The 6,711-nt window shown below is 42.9% G+C and overlaps 1 long non-coding RNA gene across 1 annotated transcript in view; it reads left to right on the forward strand.

Moving 5' to 3' along the window:
- LOC126403012 (uncharacterized) overlaps window positions 1-6,399 on the forward strand; it is a 19,416-nt gene extending 13,017 nt beyond the window's left edge. Inside the window, exon 3 of the long non-coding RNA XR_007571275.1 lies at window positions 6,234-6,399. This is a non-coding gene — a long non-coding RNA (uncharacterized LOC126403012). The remainder of the gene's footprint in view (window positions 1-6,233) is intronic.
- Window positions 6,400-6,711: the final 312 nt, after the last annotated feature.

Here is a 6,711-nt window from a genome sequence, read left to right on the forward strand (position 1 = left end):
GTTGTCCCTCCATTGTGACATTAGAAAGTGTCACATTTATCTTGCAAGTGTACTCTTCTTCAACGTTTGCTTTACTTCCTGGATTTTTCCCACATGGAAATTCTGACCAATCAAGAGCAGCTTTCTCACACAAGGCATTTGATCTGGTCCTCTTGTAAATGCTGCCGTGAGAACACGAACCAACTCTAGGCAATTATACAACTTTGGAACAACATGAGTCCCTGATTCAGACCAGAGGAGACCACTCTAGGGCTGACAGCAGCCTGAGATGTTGTGGTTTATTCAGTCTCTTGCTGACCTCACTTCACACCCTGATACACTGACCCCATCTGAGACCTGCTGCACAGGTGGTGCAGGTATAACGTCATTCATCACTTCATAGTTAAAGTAAACGTCCACCAGCACACTTCATGTTCTCAGACACTTTTCACTTTTCAGAATCTTTGCTTATGAACAATTTGGAGAAAGAAAATTGGCGATGCAGATGGGGAGGTGGAAGCCTTATTGTAGATATTGTTGAATATTTCTCCTCAGGAGAGGAAGAGACCTCTGTGGATAATTCAGCTCCTGAACAATGAACACTGAAGGAATTCTAACCAGGAGAAGTTTCAGCTGGTTGTAATCTGCAATTCACTGCAAAACGCCCCTAAATCCTTTAAATGTGACACACTTCACTTTGAAATCAAACTCTTCTTTCATAGCAGGAGGCTGTCAGGAGTATGGAAAGATGTCCGTTTCACAAAGCAGGTTTAGTGAAAACTCTGAGTCTGTTAACCCTGAAATGAGGGAAACTCTGGGTTTTCCGTTTCAGAAAGGGAGGTAACTCAAGCTCGGTGTCAGTTACTATGGCAACTGACTCTGTGAACCTAACCTGGTTGGGAGCAGGTTTTCTTCAATGAACCTCGAGTTTCTAGCTGTCTCCTCCCTCTTACGCCACACACGCAGTGTGATTCATTCATTCATTTGTTTAGTGTCGCGCGGGTTTCAGTGAGTTTGATCATCTGTCCTCAAGGTAAAGTCGGATCCTAAAGTGTGTTCTAGTTCTAAATCTATTTTGTTCGACCATGGCATGTTTGAAAGATGTTTTTATATTTCATCTTGAGCTGCTTTCACATTCTTTTTCGCCGGTGGGACTGCATCTAAGTGAATTAAATTGTAGCTTTAACACCATTCCACCTGTTTGCATCTGTAGCCTAACATTATTGTGATTGCATAAATGTTCCTTCGCTGCTGCAGCCGTGTTACTCTTCTTCCTGAAAACAGCTTCAAATTCGCTGTATGAGCGCATTAAAATATCCAAATCCAGAGGAGTAAAAAAATGCAGACCTTTTCTTGTCGCTTGTTGCCATGGTGAATCGTGGTATCGGGGCTCCATTGATGACGGCTTTTTAAAGTTGTGGTGCACGCGCTTAACTCACCCCTGAAGTTCACTGTGTTGAGACAACGACAGGTGGCTGATCAGTGACAGTAAAATGATCCTACAACATGACACAGTCTAATGAAACAACACCATAAACCACAGCCTACAGAACGACTTTTGATGTTGTTGGATTACTGTGCAGCAGTGATGAATAATGTTGCTCAGGGGTCACTGTGTCCTCACTTTATGCACTGCGTGTTGCATTGTGGGATTACAGTCGGTATCCTTGTGGTTTACAGTGAGTAATGTAGTGAAGGTGTGTGCGGAAGTCAGACTGCTGAGTTGAGGGAGTGTTAGAGCAGAAGTCACTCGACTGGTCCCCCCACCTGCAGGCCAGGGAGCGGCCCAGAGGCCTCCAACAGTCACAGCTTAGGACTGACTTACTGATTAAACAGGTGTCTGTGTCTGTGTGTCTGTGTGTGTGTGTGTGTGTGTGTGTGTGTGTGTGTGTGTGTGACCACAGTGAATAGCTTCAAATTGTCGATCCACAAGTTCCTCATTTTTATAGCAACTTACTGCAGCTGAAGAACCGTCTGTACTGCTGACACACATTCTTGCAAACTGCAGGAATGTGTGTGTCATCGTGTGTGTGTGTGTGTGTGTGTGTGTGTGTGTGTGTGTGTGTGTGTGTGTGTGTTGTTTACAGGTAGATTACAGCAGCTCACACAGTGAGTTGCCGGTTAGTGTTACTCTTCCCAGTACACAGTGCTGTACTCACTGATCCTCTTTCGCCAAATTTATTTATTTTAATTTCATGTTATTTGTTTCACAAAACATAAATAGAAAAAATAAAGGGAATAAAAGATATAAAGAAGTGCATGTGAGGGTGTGGCAGAAACCTGCACAGGCTTATGTGAAAACCCAGAAGACACAGAAATGGTAAAATACAAACAATCAAAACTTTAACTGTTAAAGCAACACAATGGAGGACTGTGCTTTTCACCTCACGGGCTCCCCCTGCAGACAAAAAACGGTATTGTCTGTTACAACTGTCGCAAAAATCTTTCTGCGCGTGCATTTGTTGACAAGCCAACGATACCGGTGAACTTCCTGAAGCTGGCCGTGTAATGCGCGATCATCATCATGTCTTCAGAACAGGTAAAGTAGCCTTACAGCATTTTGTACATACATGATTAGGCCAAAACTCAGAAATGACTTGCTCTCTGCATGTCAGGGCTGACCTCCAAATTTTGTAGTCCTTTTTGTGTCCGGGTTTCTACCCGAACCCCAAAACTGCATAGTGCCAGTGCAAGCCAACCAGATGCTCTCACGCAATGACGGAGGTTTCATCCAACCTGTTGTGAGTTGATGTACCATCACAAGGATCTTAGATATATATTTAGAGGGCTCAAAAACTCCATTGTGTTGCTTGAAGTAGTTAGTAATTATTACAGCATGGTCAGCAGTTCCTAACAGAGATCTTAACTTAACTAACTAACTTAACTTTTATTTCATACACACATGCTGCCCAAAGTGCTTCACATGGCAAAACTAGAATGACACAGACACAAGACAATAAAATATTTAAAAAAAAAAAAAGCAAACCAACCAAAACAGAACAAACTAACAAAAAGATGATTGAATAAAAAGAGAGTAAGTTAATAAATCAACAAACAAAGTAGAATAAAAATAAACAGGAGGGATAAAATAAGGTAAAAAACAATGATTAAAACTTAAGAGTCACTGAGACCGTATGGAGGTTTTTTGTGTCTTTTTGTTGCGATCATATAAAACTGTTTGAGAGCATATTTCTTGAACTGCAATCAAAAATCAAGTTTGAAAGTAAAAACGTGATCATTTTGCTTATAAATCAGTCCTCTTTGCTTGCAATTTCAACTGTACTTAATGGGCGGGGCCACACTGATGGATGAGAGAAGAGTTTCTATTGGTGGGTTTGACGTGGAAGAAGAAGAAGAAGAAGAAAAAAAATGCTTTGCAAGCTGTCACTCCGATTGAGACTTGCCAATAGAGACGTGTCTTACAGCTTTCAGTTTAGGCCCCGCCCACCAGGTTCAACTTTTTACTTGCAAAACTTTTTGACTTGCAAACGGGGAAAAAAATGACTCGCAAACAAAACTTTAGGATTTGCATTTTTTAATCAGTCATTTTTTACTTGCAACATTGATACTTTTGCTCTCAAATATTTCTTTTTGATTGCAAAACCTACTCTGTTTGATTGAATAATAAAGAAACAAATGTAGCTCCATAAGACTGTAATGTTATTCCACACTGAAAAGCCACATTAGGCAAGCTCATTTAAAGCTTTATAAACAAGTAAAACAACTTTAATTCTAAAAGTTTCATGTTTGTTGGTAGATGTCTGATAGTTGATTGGGGTTGGGATCCGGATCCGGTTCTTTTTTGGAACCGGGTCCAAAGTTCCGGTTCCAGAACCGGTTCCATCACATTTGGAGTAATGGTTCCTGCAAACGGTTCCTAGATTGTAAAAAACAAACAAACAACGTCATGTGCATTTCCATTAGATTGTGGCACGGGCCGCATATTTCTGTCCGAACCCGACCGAGCCCGACATTATTTAATGACTAAAGCACTGAGTTTGTGTCACACAGTTGTTATGGTTACAGGGTATTTAACAGGCCGGGCGTGCGCCGTGGGTGCTCAGCTGTGGAGAGGGAGACCTCCGTGTTTGAGACGGGAGCGGGCGGCAGGAGGTCTGAGGCTTCCAATGAGGGGAGAGGGAGAAATATAACAAAATGAGATAAAATAGGAAAAACCTGTCTCCCTCTGTCATTTTATTTTCAGCATTTAATCAAGGCGGAGGCGGGCGGCGGGAGGTCCGAGACTTCCAGCGAGGGGAGCGTTGTGTGTTCTGTTCAGGTGTTGTCGTGTAAATAACAGTGTCCAGGCATGAATGCATATAAGTATTTTTTTATTACATTGTTGTGGTTAATTTTAATAGTGTTATTGTAGAAATCAGAGAATCACTTTTTGTTGTTATATATTCTCAGGGAGATGATACAAGCTCTAAATCTGAAATACACACCACACACAAATGTGTATTTTCATCTAATTGTACTGTGCAACAGTTAGAATAAAGTTTTTGTATTTTTATGATTGCATTTGTGTTTATTATATACTTGTTTAAGTATAGCAATTATAATGAATATAATGTAGGAATCGGTAAGAGGAATCGGACCGTTAAAATCCTAATGAGTTCCAACCCTATAGTTGATGTAGTTTTCTTTTTCTGTAGCTGTAGTTTGGTCGGGCCTGATTGTGTGGGGTTTGTCCTGAGGCCTCGTGCTGTGTCTCTCCCCGCAGGTCTGAACATGCTCCAACAGACCAGTCAAACCACTCAACCTGTCCCACGTTCACACTCTGTTTCTTTGACTATGAAAATGAGGCGTGCGCTGAAAGTTCACCAACAGTTACAGAAAGAGATTAAGCTAAAAAATCACACTCGGCCTCCTGCTGTGATTCTTTGGTGTAAAAGCTCAGCTGTGTGTCTCCTCCCCTGCACTCATGATGTTAGTATGAAGTTTTTTTCTAGGCTTTATCAGTCCACTGTAGCTTCCCACGACTCCCCTCTTCCTGTTTGTGTTTCCTGCCTTACGACACTGAGAGGAACCGACTCGTTGGGAGGCTCACTGAGGACTGACTGGCTGTGTTGTGTCACATTTGGTTTCACTTCACAGAGACAGGCATTTCATGTTCATGGCTGAGTGGACCTGTTGCAGGTCGCCATGTGTCCCTGTCATTTCATATGTAGACTGAAGACAGTTGTGATCAAACCCTGCAGCTCAGAGGGAATGACATGCAGTTTGTAGCTGAGTTTTTCTTTCCCATATACAGATTAACAGACAGCTCAAGCACAGGTTAGCAGGAGTGTTTAGACAGATAATTAGTGCATTAAAGGGATAGTACGCATTTTTGTAAGTAAGATGGTACAAGGTATGTATCCATAGACAGTAGATGTCAGTCGGCACGCCCCAGTTTGGAGAAGCAGACTGGAGCACCACTCCAGAAGCTCAGTAATGTTCAGCTGTGGACGGGGATCAGCAAACGTGTTTTCATTCATTCATTCATTCATCTTCTAACCGCAGGGTTCACCCTGGACAGGTCGCCAGACTATCGCGGGGCTGACACATAGAGACAAACAACCATTCACGCTCACATTCACACCTATGGACAATTTAGAGTTATCAGTTAACCTAGTCCCCAGTCTGCATGTCTTTGGACTGTGGGAGGAAGCCGGAGTGCCCGGAGAGAACATGCAAACTCCGCACAGAAGGGCTCCCACGCCCGGGATCGAACCGGCAACCCTCTTGCTGTGAGGCGAGAGTGCTAACCACCACACCACCGTGCCGCCCCAAACGTGTTTTAGCCTTTTAAAAACATAAGCATCAGTATAACTGTACGCTATATTGAGTTTTTTCACTGCTTTACCTTTCAGTCAGTCAGTCTGTTCTGACGGGGCTTCAGTTAACTATTTAGAAATGGTCATTTTGGTCGTTTTTAACTATGTGTTTTAACCAGATTGAAGATTTTCGTCATCAGACGTCTGCATCTTAAGATATCAGACAAACAAGCAGAGCAAATGTTAGCCGCAGCTTGGCTCCACTTCCTGCTGTGCCACACAGCATCAGAGAAACACTGAATAAAACAGATTCATGTTAAAAATCAGTGTTTTTAGCAGCTAAAACCAGCTGGTCTGTTTGTTTTGAAGAGGAAGAGACCTCTGTGGATAATTTGGCTCCCTAAAAAACCTCCTGTACAATGAACACAGAAGTCAGCCCACCTCTGCACATTAAAACTACATCAACAACACTGTGTCTTTTTGTTTTCTCCACAGTTCAACCATGAGGTGGCGCTCTCCTCCTCTTCCTCTCCTCTTCCTCTTCTCCCTCCTCACCCTGTTGGTCGATGGAGCAGCAGCTTCAGATTTCAAGATCTGCGCCTACAATGTGCAGAAATTCAACTCCGCGAAAGCATCAAACACCAGAGTGCGACACACTCTGACACGGGTATGACACACACACACACACACACACACACACACTCCAGCTCGTTTCAGGATCCAGTTTGTGTTCATTTTCAGTACATGACGTTCATCATAGAGAGCAGACTGTCAGAGGTCGAGGAGGTCACTACGGGAGATGAACTGATTGTTACCCTGATCATGTGACTCCTGCATGTATACAGTCAATCAGACCCAAACTGGCCGAGGCGCTCTGAGCATGCTCCACAGTTTCCGCCCCGGGCTTTGACCCGGAAGTCCAATAGCATTAAATGTGTAAGAGAAGAAGAAGCCGGTAACAACATGGAGAAAT

The sequence above is a fragment of the Epinephelus moara genome, chromosome 16 (genome assembly GCF_006386435.1).
Source record: "Epinephelus moara isolate mb chromosome 16, YSFRI_EMoa_1.0, whole genome shotgun sequence".
Classification (NCBI taxonomy): Eukaryota; Metazoa; Chordata; class Actinopteri; order Perciformes; family Serranidae; genus Epinephelus; species Epinephelus moara.